Source organism: Anopheles coluzzii, chromosome 2 (genome assembly GCF_943734685.1).
Source record: "Anopheles coluzzii chromosome 2, AcolN3, whole genome shotgun sequence".
In the NCBI taxonomy this organism is placed as follows: Eukaryota; Metazoa; Arthropoda; class Insecta; order Diptera; family Culicidae; genus Anopheles; species Anopheles coluzzii.
The window spans coordinates 14435660-14448035 of record NC_064670.1 but is presented as its reverse complement, the minus strand read 5'-3'; the positions used below and the strand labels follow the sequence as shown (position 1 = coordinate 14448035).

The 12376-nt window shown below is 48.1% G+C and overlaps 1 protein-coding gene across 1 annotated transcript in view; it reads right to left on the bottom strand.

Moving 5' to 3' along the window:
* The window catches only part of LOC120951375 (uncharacterized), a 30878-nt gene extending 20178 nt beyond the window's left edge, over positions 1 to 10700 (bottom strand). The window contains exon 1 of the mRNA XM_040370055.2: positions 9791 to 10700. The gene's annotated coding sequence lies outside the window, so the exon portion shown is untranslated. The remainder of the gene's footprint in view (positions 1 to 9790) is intronic.
* Between the last annotated feature and the right edge of the window lie 1676 nt (positions 10701 to 12376).

Genomic DNA, 12376 nt, shown 5'->3' with positions numbered 1-12376 from the left:
GATTTTTAGCCGTCCAAACGAAATTATACCCTATCTTGTACCTTGTCCCTGACCTGAATGCATATAATCAAACCACAATCGCGGTGCAAATTCTTCGCATCCCCCCTTCTATTTTTCCCCGATATCATTTGGCACGCCATTGCACGCGGTCGCGAACATTTCCTGTCTGCCACCGGGCCGCTGTAAACGAGCGTGCGAAAAACGGTGTGTGTGTGTGTGTGTGTGTGTGTGTGTGTGTGTGTGTGTGTTTGTATGTGTGCTTGTGTGTGTGCATGATTGTCCGGCACGATAGTAGGCTGGGGCCGATGGTGGTCGCAGCAGAAGGATGGTGCGCGCGAATGCGGCCAAATAAGTACAAACGACTTAAACGCCGGTAAACGAGACGAACCCGGCTTTTCTCTATACGGCAGAAATATGAAATTTTCAGCGATAAAGGAGGTTCATTCATTATTATTATTATTATTATTATTATGGTTTACATTGACTATATAAAAGTTTTTAGGGCTTTCTTTTTTTTCTCCTGTAGCTGTTTCTCCTCCTCCTACGAGCTGTTTTTGAATTTCATGATTGGAGGGTTGCAAACTGCGGGCGCTGTTTGGTGGGTGTGTTTAAGTTGCTTCCGCTGTTCAGTGCTATTTTTTTGCGCTAGCTTCACTACAAAAGCACCCAAAAGAATGCGCTATAAGTAGACTTTTCCTTCCCGCATTTTTTGTTGCTGCTGCTGCTGGTGTGCCTAGTTTAGTTTAATGCCGCACGGGAGTTCGCTGATCGGTAAAATGTTTCCATGATATTCTATCATTACTGCGAGCCGGCTCTTTTGTTTCCCTGCGTGCGAGTTTTTATCTTCTTCTTCCTTGCTCACTACAGTGGTTGTAATGTACTTAAACGTCTCTCTTTTTTTGCACTCCAACAGACTGCAGACTGATTGCTTAACTCTCTTTTTTTTCTCACCACCCCCTTTGGTTTACGCACGGGGGCAGGCAGGCAGGCAAATTGGATATGATCGAGATTGGCTATTCGATTCAATCTTTACCACGGCCGAGAGGTCGTACGCCGATAGGACTTGGTGATCGTGGTAGTAGTCGTCGTCGTCGTTGCGGCAGACGATCGTTTGCGCTCCGCTGGTGGTGCTGTTCATCAACATTTCACCATTAATTAATCATTGCACGTATCTACACCGTGTAGCGCGGTGACGGGTTTCCCTGTGGTTCTGTCCCATGCCCACGGCATCTCGGTGGGGGCACCCAGGGAGCAAGATGACGACCTGTGAACAGGTAATTTCTTTTTTTATCCATCATTTTCTCTCCACCACTTCCCGCTGGTCCACTCAAGAACGAACGGCTCAGAATGTCCGAACCGGGCGACGCTACATTCCTGCCAGCTTCAGGAGTGTTGTGCTGTTGTTTCACTTCACCTGCCAGGGCGTGTGCGCTAAGTGAACCGGTCCACGCTTGATGTGGAAAGACCAGGGAGAGTAGAGGAGGAAAAACAGCGTGTAAGATTCGCCCCGAACGGTCGCCACTTTGCGCTGGCGAATGGTAAACATTGCGGTAGGCTATCCCCGGGACAGGCGTATCACATGACTGCGACACGGTCCCCTTTCCAGCCGGCCCGCCTCTGGCTCTCTCTCTAGTCTCTGGCTCAATTCGTATAATTTAGATCCTCGAGCACGATCTAATATAGATTTTCCCCCCGGTGCACTCAGTGCCATGGTTGTGAGCGAGTGAGCGAGACAAACCGACCAACCAGCCCCATCCAGTGCAGATCGTGAGAGCCGTCTTGGTGCGGAATAAATTTATCCGGCGCAAGAATCCGCTACCTGGGCTACAGGAAATGGGCAATCGATCTCGCTATCTGCACCACATAGCACCAGCCGCAAGCCGGCGCGCACAAACACCGGGCGGCACCAACAACAGCGCCGTACTTGCGCGGCATCGTTTCAAAACTGCGCGCGCGCACCTGCACCATTCTCGGGCAATCAAACGGAGGTGATCTTCCACGGGCCCGTTCACATGGTTGCAGGGGAGGGTACCCCGGGTTGGTAGAATCGGTGGTCGTAAAAATTCCTAATGTATCTCGGAAACGTTACGCGAGCGTTAGACATCTTCTGGCGTGCTAAAAGCTACAGTTTCGTGGTGCTCGCCAATCACCACCTCTTTCACTATCGCTTCGAAACAGCATGCAACGGTTGGGGATGCAAGGGAAGGATAGAGCGTAAAAGGGGGGAAGTCTGTTTAACATTCCCGCACTTTCTACCAGCCCGTGGTGGTTGGTGCGCTAGAGTGTCGCGTCGCTTTACGGCCGCTAATTTCAGCCGCTTTGTCAGTCGTTTTTAAGCTCTGCCCTGTCCCCCCTGTCCACTGGGTTGCCCGAGCAGAAAACATGAATTAGACAAGACCCCTTCCACGCGCTTGTCCGCTTTGGAAAGGCGGAGAGTAAAAGGATTAGGACGTGGAAAGAGTTGTTTCAATAAAATCGTTTACAGCGAGCCACACTTTCCTGTCACTATCGGTAATCTCGCACTGGAACGCCTTTATGGGGCAAAGGAATGCTCAACTGATAGGCTAATCGCTCTGCTCGAAGGAACATGTGCATTTTGTGCGGGTTGTAAGCGGTATTGTTTAAGTGAGTGCCAGCTGGTTCCATTTACAAGCGATCGATTAGATCGTTTGGAGCATGCAAATTGTCATACACTCTACGGACGTCGGAATGGCGTCCTTTGAAGATACTGCATACTTTTCGAAGATAAGGAATTAAAAGTATCAGTAAATCTTAGTCAACAGCGATAAATGCACAATAATATAGGAAGAGTTATATACAAGGGCAGTATTGATTCAACCATATGAACAAGAGTATCATACAAAATTATATTGTTAAATGTAACAGAGCAGAGCTTCTATTAAATCAAATTAATTTTTTAACGATATCCCATCAAAAACCAATTAAAAACTGCCATTTTATTGATGTTTATTTATCCTTTAAATTAATGTTTATGCACATGTGTTAACCATGCACACCAAGGTCACTGCGCACACCAAGGTCATCAACGTGTTGAGCCTGACCGAGCCGACCGCTGCCATCATCAATCAACGTAAAACAAACTAACAAATCGACGCGCGGGAATAAACCGCACGTCTCAATTACAGACGCAGAGGGGAGAGGCGGATGGCAATATAAATCTATGCTTTATGATTCCGCTTCAGCTACCCGTACGGGCCCGCACTAAAGCTCCAATTAGCACCGCGGCTAAACGAAACCTAATTAGTGCCGCGGCTCTGCTTCAGGTGTGAAAACGAACGTGACGGATGCGTGAGGAGCCGAACCTCGACAGCCTTCCGTTTAATGCCACCGGGCAGCGAAACATAACATGTCGTGAAATATGAAATCCAAAGGCCTGGACTCCGGGCTCCGAGAAAACCCCTACGTTCAACCAGGCTAAAGGGGCACGCAGCGTCTTAGCCGTCGTTAAACACGATCGCTTTTGCGTGGAGCGAAATTTTTTGGTACAAAAATTTAGAAAGTGTACAACCGTTTTTACCCCCTCCTCGCCTTCCGATGTCTATCCCAGTGTCCGGGGAAAAAACGGATCGGGCTGGTGTGGAAATTTTATCCCGTTCGACGCGATTGCCCCAAAGTTTGGCAAACCGAACCTGGCATAACCAACAACACAACGTCTTGTCACGAACCAAAGCGGGGATGTTATCATGCCGATGACATTATCCTATGACAGGTGATCTCAAACCGTGATGTATGCGGTTTGCGATTTTTAAAGTGGTCCAGCGGTTTGGGGATGAACAAAAAGTATCGCGACCTTGCTCTGCGAGCAGGTGTTGTTGTGTTGTGCGTTGAAGCAGTGTTGTTCCGCGATACGATCTTGCACCGGCCGTAATGTACACCACCGGCAATTTTGCCTTAACGGGACCGTGCACCGTGTGTCGGGCGGCTTAATGTTGAGGCGGTGTTTAATTGAGTGGACAAAGGTTTGATTAATTCCTATCCGGTGCATAAATCTTCGCCTGCGAAAGATATACGATAAGGCATTGGCACGCTAGCCCGAAGATGGTCTGTTTATCTGGCTAATTGAACGAAATTAATCTGCCTGAAAGGGGGTAGTTATGGGATGATAAAGTACATCATTTGGCGGTTGTTTTTTTTTTTTGTAGTAATGGCATTGAAGCGTAATGTAGTCGGAATGACGATCTTTCTTTGTACGTTCAGCTAGCTGCAAAACGGTAAGAGGAATGCATAAAAGATATTAGGAATATTTTGTTACGATTCAACCTATCTGGATGGTAAATCTGTCTTCGGGGGTAATTAGAGCGGCAAATCATTTCGATAACATTAATCACGTGTGATTTGCGCGTAGGAAAGGAAAGACTCAAAACAACAAACCTGATCTACGCTAACGTTTATAGGAGGAATATTTTAGGAATAGAAGGAACATAACATTGTAAATTAAATTATCTAAAAATATCGTTCTTCTGACGTCATAATCATCAGCCTCCATTTATATTACCCACACAGTACAACAACAGTAATTTATTGAGCAATTTGTACAATATATAACTTTAACCTTTCAAAGCACCGAACGACACATTCCCGGTAACAAAGGTGCCATAATCTTCCGGCATTAAAATGAACAAACAAGGTTAATTTGTTCGCGGCCGCCAATCTGTCCAATATGCAACACATTACATTCCATTGCGGCGGTTTCCGTTAATCGGGAGCTCACCGGGCAATGCAATCTCACTTACCGAATTATAACCATTTTCCGGTTTGCTGGTCGGATTTGTATTTCAGGTACGGTTTTGGTATTGCAAGCAGTATTGTGTATTGTTTCCACTGCCGCCGGTGCCGTATGCTCCGCTTCCTTCCATTTAAGCAGCAGCTCACTTTCGGCGGGCGACACCGTGGAAAGTGAGCCGATTAATGAGCTCTTCTCTACGACCGGGCCAAAAAGGAAGGCGCGCAGCAGCAACAAAAGCAGTTTATCGCCTCGTTAACGGTGTTACTTTCGGTGTACGGTGTGTTTCGAGGGAAAAAAACGGGGGCAAAAACCAATTTCCATTCATATGCAACCGCGCACGGGCGCGTGGCACGGTTGGCTGGTTGGTGGTCGGCGCAAAGGCGTTCCGTAAGAAGCAGCGAAGCCAGCTTAGCCAGGTACGCAGCACGTACAATGCGGCGCGGATCTTATCGGATTGCATCGTAAGTACAAGCGAAAAAGTGGCAATAGGGTCAGCGTCTGAAACCGAGTTGGATACGTGTGTTTGTGTGATAAGCCATTCAGCCGTTTTCAGGATTGCAATTCGGAAAGTCCGGCTGAGACGTTCTTTAAAGGCCACCAATCGCTTGGAACGGGGAAGGGAAACCGGAGCGTACAGTTTTCACCTGCCCGATTGCATTCAGAGGCCTTATTTGCTTGTCCCAAATCGACCACCGTCCCAGCGTGTGGCTGTGCCGAGGCTTTAATAGCTTTGTTCGCTGCCGATCTCGCCAATCAAAAACAAATCCCATTGTCTGTGGTAAATCACCCTTCTTCCCCCCAAAAAGGGGCATCATAGTCAGGAGGATCCGGCACCTCCAGCAGGTTAGTAACTCATTAATTTTTGCACCTAATATTATCGCTTTTTCACTCCCTTTTTTTGTGTGGACTTTCGCTTCCAATCACTATATGGAGCATGGCGATGAAATTACTATTTTCTTAAGGCAGCAGCCGATCCGTTCGTAAGTCAAGGTCTTCTCGCTCGCGTTCAGGGCTTGTGCGTCATCATCCATCTTCAGTTCAGGGGGTTCAGGGTTGGTTCGGTTTCGGGTAATTTATTTTTCCCCTAACACAAACCACTGGTGGTGGTGTGAAAACATTTTTAAAAACGTAAATCTCCCAAGCCCAAGGCGAAAACAAACGAGCGATCTAATCAGGTTGGCGCACATTTGCGGTTCGATTTCGTTTCCTGATTTGAAATTCACACTCGCAAATTAGACTGCACAAGGGTGGGAGAACGTTGTTGTTTTTTTGTTTTTTTTTGTTGTTGTTTCAGTTGGGAGTGCGAGAAATGGGATTGATTTCTCTTTCCCCCTCCCGGCTAAAGTGGTAAATATATTTCGCTTCAGCGCGCTTCGATTCGTTTTGTTGACTAATTTTGGAGTGGAATAGGAATGGGCGGCTGGGTTTTTTCGTTTTTTTTACGCTTTCTTGTGTTGGTTCCCGTTGCTAATGTGACAGTTTTGATGACGGTATCATCCAGTATCGTCACGTCGGGCTGGTCAGTCCTGGGTTGTAGCGCAGCTAGCACTACTAACGGGATCTACCACCACCTGCTGTCTTACCAGGCCGAGACTGTACGCTACATAGCGTTAAGCGACGAACCCGATTAAAGCGTGACATCTTCGCCGTGGCCTGATTGTACTGCCTACCGAGCAATCCCGCAACGCGTGCAAATTTAATCGCGTCTGGCTGTTGATCACACAACGATCGAAGGTATTGCCAGAATCGAAGTTCGGAGCCCTGTCGATTAATTGAGCTATGATGGATGAAATTAATCGATCGTACCACGGCGCAGATAACACCTGTGGCGAGTGACTGGAGCTGGAGCGTCCCGAAATTATGAACAGGGTTCAATTGGGAATGAGATTCAAATCGATTCCCTTTTTTGGACCCGGGGAAGATGATGCTGCGGGTCTTTTTGGCACACTCTGTCTGTGCTAAACCTTTGCTAGCGTACGAGGTACACAAGGTCTGCCTCTGGTTGCGTCGTTGGAGCACGATTGCGCAAGCCACAAGAAACGATCGCGTACAAGAAGCAAGCAGCGAATGACATGGATGGATGCAAGGAGAGCAGAATAAGAACGGAGAAGAAATACACTTTAAAAAAACTATAGGAAACCCGCTCCTCAGCACCAGCCAGCAACGGGACGGATGCGACACAATAACTCGAGAACCACAGAAACCAGTTTTAATTTAATCGTTTTTGGATGGACCCCTTGACTGGGGCCGCGCTTGGGAATGCTGGCACCCTGTGCTTCACCAGCTCTTTTCCCCCCTAGAGCTCATTCCTCTTCTGCTTCTCCTCTGCTGTGTGCTTAGAGCTGCTGCTGGTCAAGTTCGTCCTGGTTCGAATGCGCGGGGTCATTTAACTGCTCGGTACAGATTTCAGCAGGCGCACAGCAGCGTTGGCTCATTATTTTGTGGTCATCGAGCATCCTCAGTTGATGTCTTGTTTTTTTTTTTTGTTGCACCCCTCAAAGACCCAGTGGACAGTTTGGTGGAAAAACGATGGGCTGTTCCTTTTTGTCACATTATCACGCATCCACCAGACCAGTTCCCAAGTCCAACGCTCTCCGAAGTTTCTGTCCGCTGTGTTCTGTGACTTAAGATTGCAGTGTTTTCCTGCCCCCCTCTTTTATTCCCAGTCCCCGTCCGCTTGAGAGTTATCCGTTCGCGTTTTATTTTTATCGCCTTCTTCGCTGAAGTGTTGCAAAACAGGACGTCGAGACGTCTTGCGAAAGGGGGGCCTTTTTTCCAGAACCTTGACCGTCGTTCCACGGGCAAGGTCATTCGCGCAGCTGCCTTGGCGCGCGAGGACGTTAATTAATATTTTGCGCCGCCAAGATCGAGTGGCATCGATCGATCCCGTGCGCGTGGTGCGAGAACGGAAAAAAGGGTCGATTCAATGTTGCTTGTTTTTGTTGTTGCTGCTGTGCTTCTTATGAACGTGTGCAGAAGATACGTCGCGGAGCTGAAAGCGTGACGATTTACTAAACACTGCCGATCTGTCAAACAACGGGGAGTGGCGATCTGTCAGACGTTTGGATGTGACGATCGACTGCAGATGACACTTCGTGACGAGCAGCAGTACGTAAGCAGATGCTGCACTGATTACAGTTGGGATGTACGCCCATCTTGCCGAGTCTGAAAACCACGTCGATAAAGTTCTTAATGAAGCCCATATTTATCATTTATCTGGACCGTGAATCGCGGCTGAGTGTGTGGTTCTGCTTAAGAGAGAAAGAAAGAAAAAAAAACAAACAAAACCACACCCTTAATGGTGCGTTAATGAGCTAATTCATATGCGTGCCAAAAATCCTTATCGCTTCAGCCAACCTGATCCGATCACTACATGGGCGCATGCATGTGTGTGCTTAATTTTCGCTGATCACCAACAATCACCTTAGCCCAGGCAGAGCGCGTTAAAAGCGATTCCGTGACCAACGTCGTCGTCGTGGTCGCTCTGTTGTTTGCGATGTGATCTTGGGCGTCCGTGTCGTTAACCCTACGGCCAGCAGGGAAAAAAGCAGGATTCGTGCCCCGCCCTTTCGCCAGTGCTGTATCCCTCCCCATTCCTTTGGAGGCCCAGAAGTGCAATTTTTGGACGGGTTGGTACGTGTGTGTGTGTGTGTGTCTGGGGACTCTTGTGCGCCAATCAACACGAAATAAAGGGAGGAAGACATAAAGTACTGCGTGTGTGTATGTGTGTGTGTGTGCCGGTTGAGAGGCTGTTCGCTTCGGGGACTTGGCCGTTGTCGAGTGGCGAAATATGGCAGGACGGATCGGATACAAGACAAATTATAAGAATCGCTTCTCTTGGATGCGCGCATAACAAAACCTCATCCCTTTGGTTCGATCTTTTCCCAGACCATCCTGACCATATTCACGGCGCGCGCGCGCGCGCGCTCGAGACTGTTTTGCCCAGTTCAATGCCCTGGCGACTCCGTTCCTTCCGTTGCGAGATTGTACGTGTGATCGGGGCGATATGCTTCAATGACCTTGGGCAGTTTGGCGATGGCCGTGAGAGGCATTCTGCCCGCAGGCATCTCCCGTACCCCAGCGATTCAGCCCGTTCCCGCAAGATCGATCGATCGACCGACCGGCCAGCGGGTAAAGCACGCTCGAGCCTGCTGAATCCAACGCCGCGGGCAAGAGCCACAGGTTTTGTTGTTTAGCTAAACACTCCCTGCCCACCGAAAAACGGTTGCCAAAGCGGGGTGGTAGTTGTTCTTGTCGGTTGTGGGAGGTAAGGAGATAACAAAAGTAAAGCTATAAGAACACCGATAGCCGAGCCATCCCGGGGAAGGCGGTTCTCTGTTGCGTAAAGTTGCCGCTGCGAGGGGCAAACAAACGCGAGCAGCAAGGGTGGAGATGGGAGCAATCGAACAGCGCACACCCACAAAGTACGTACGGCTTCTGGCTCGAAAAATCATCTAACGGCACTTCCGTGCCGTACAATGTAGCCGGATCGATTCCAGCATCTCTAGTAGCGCGCGTGTACCTTCTTCACTTCCCCAATCATTTTGCGCCCCGCTGCTGTATTTCGTTATTGTTTCCTTCTAGTGCACGTTGCTGGAGCAGACACACACAAAAAAACACATCAAAATCATCCCCTAAAGCAAGTAGCCGATCATCGTTTCTCTCGATCAGGAACTAAAACCAAAATACACACTCACACACAAAAAACAACGGCGATTGATGATTGGAATAGATCTTCAATTCAATTCCCCGAAAAAAACTAAATGTACCCTCTCTTGCGCCCCGAACGTCCGGTGTGTAACTTTCTTTGGCAAAACTACACACTGCCAAACCCCCAGCCCGTTGCGTATAAAAGCCAGCAAAACAACAACACTTACAGTTCGCAAGCAACTCATCTGTATGCTCCCTCCCGAAGGCTTTACTTTTCCAACAAAGGCACCACCATTATTAACCCCCATTTCGAGACACACTTCCCCCGCGGGTGGGTTTATCTAACGCGGTGGGAAGGGGTTGTACAGGTAAAGTAAATACAGTATCACATACCACTTGATCGATTCCGGTCGGATTGATGCTAATGTTGCAAAAATATGCTGCTGCTGCTGCTGCTATCTGCGCCGATCTGCCTCTCCCGTTGGAGTTGGATGCAAATTTGCCCTCCTCCGAAGCGGGCTTGCCTCGCCGGGCCGGATGCTGTGTCACCGATTCACCGACGCGTTTGACCCGCACACCACGCGGTAATGGACACACTGGCACACTGGACTGGTGCGGACGAACGAACGGCCGAACAAAAACTGGCACGGACGCACGCGAGACCACGATTACTCAACGCGCGCGCGGTTGGTGATCACTGTGCCACAATTATGTCTCGCTCGCCTGTCCCGGGGATGCGCTACCTGGCTTACACCGCACACCGATACGACCCGATTCTCATGCACCGACACACACGCAAACGCACATACGCACTTTGGGGAACACGCACGCCAAGAACGGGATCGAGCAGATGTCTCCGATGGGCGATGGAAATGGGAAGCGTCGGCGAAGTAACAGCCGAGACTCTGGGCGTACTACTGCGTACGAATCTGTCACCGAACGAATCCGAACGAACCTTTCAGGCTGGAGGCTGCGCTGCGCACGTTACTACAACGACGGCTTTCTTTGCGTCTGCACCGCTTGATGGACGGAAGTGAAATGATCGCTCGCATCACCCGGCCGGTCGGTAATATAGCAGCGGGCCTCGTGTGTTTTCGCACCGCTGGTGCCGCCGGCGCTCCGGCGCTCACTCTTCGGTTCGGCACGGGGAGACAGGGTACGGCGGCAGGCTGGTTGGGCGTTTCGCTGGTGAGCTCCAGATCTTCCGCGAGCGAACGATCGAGACCCGTCGATCGGTTCGTTCTTGGCGCATCTCGCGGTTTTGGCTCTCGCTCGCGTCTTTCACCATCATTTAAGCTAACTGCGCTTTGGGGTGGGTTTTTGTTCGCTCTCTTTCTGACTCCCCCCCCCCCTTCCCCCTAGAGGGGCTCTCCTTGGTGTTTCGTAAGACGGTAGGGAGGTAGGGGTAGCTGGCTTCTTCTTGTTTGATTGGCGATTTTTTTTGTGTGTTTGCTCCCCGTTTCCATGCTTTACATTCTCCCCAGTTGCTATTTGTTTTAACGCAAACTCTCAGCTGATCGGACGCCTTTTTGGCAGCGTGAACAGTGAAAAGCTTTCAGGTAAGTATGAGAAATTGCATGATCGCGTATGATGTCTATTACAAAGAGCTGGTCAGTTTTTTGTCTTTTTTTTCGTCGGTAAATATTACAAAACTTCTTCCCCAAACGGTAACGCTCAACGGACATACGAAGGTGCAAATACACTTCGAAAAAGTAATTATTTTTTTCCATTTGCAACACAAAATACCAAACGAGGTATGACAAGGCTCTGTCATACGTAGCGTCCTTGCAGCACAGTCTCAGTTAATGGTGTTGATGCGCATTTTTTTGTTACAGTGACACCGCGATTGCTTAATTATTTTTGATTCTATTTGCAAACCGCTGTAAACTGGAGCTTAAGTGTGCGTAATTAGTGGGATAGATGAATTGGCTTCCCCCTTCTTTTTTTTCGACAGTTCTCTATCTCTCTTTCCCAACCACTAATTGCGTCCTTCATCTCCATTCTAACGGAAGATGAGCTCATTTCGGGCGATGGAACGCGGTCGTGCATTGTGGCGAAGGGTACATCATCTTGCTAGTTATTTTCAATGTTTATCCTCACTCTTTTCGTTGACGTTCATTCATTTTGACGGTGTTGTTTCAACGTGATAAAGAGAAGAGACGGAATGTGCGGGATGTGGGAGAATGTAATGAATGATGATAAAGTCAAATCTAATTAGCAACCCTGAAGTGAAGCGCAGTTAGGCGTGTTATCGTGGTACACATTACATTTGTATAACTGCACTAACGCAGGTGCTTGTTGTGATGTTTGTAATAAACATTTCTATCAAATGGCACGTGATGGCGATAATAATAAAGATAATTTCATGTGCACCGATTCATTTTAAGTGTGAGTTATAAGATTTTCGAAAAGATTTATCGTCGAGAGTTCGGGTTCGTCGCTTGTAAAAGTAAAGTCATACGAATCTTTCGATTATTTCGTACGTTGATGTAGAACATTCCATACTAAATTGTTCTTGTTGATTGTTGCTAATGAGTTTATCAACAACAAAAGGTTTCCGTCCACAAAAATTTGAAGTTTTTCCTACAGTCTCAATGATCGTCGCATAATATTCAAATAAATAGTTTTAAAATATACTGCTTAACGGTTGGGCACTTTCTCACCGAGGCTATGACAGATACAATTCTACACAAAACGTGTTTCGGTATTGTTTGAGCCTAAACATCAAAACAATGCCTTTAACGAGCCTTTTTCTTATCATCGCGATTCTTTCGGATGCTTAACCATCTCCGAACAGCATGGTCACATCTTTAACCTCAAAAAAAGAGAATGCGAACCTTAGAATAAGCACAATTGCTAGCAGTTTCGGCATTCGAGTGCTATAAAAAATCATTTTGCAAATAAAAACCATCATCACACGCTCAACACCATCCCGAATAGTGGACCGTCCTAAGCAAGGCGCACATTCCTGCTCAAACA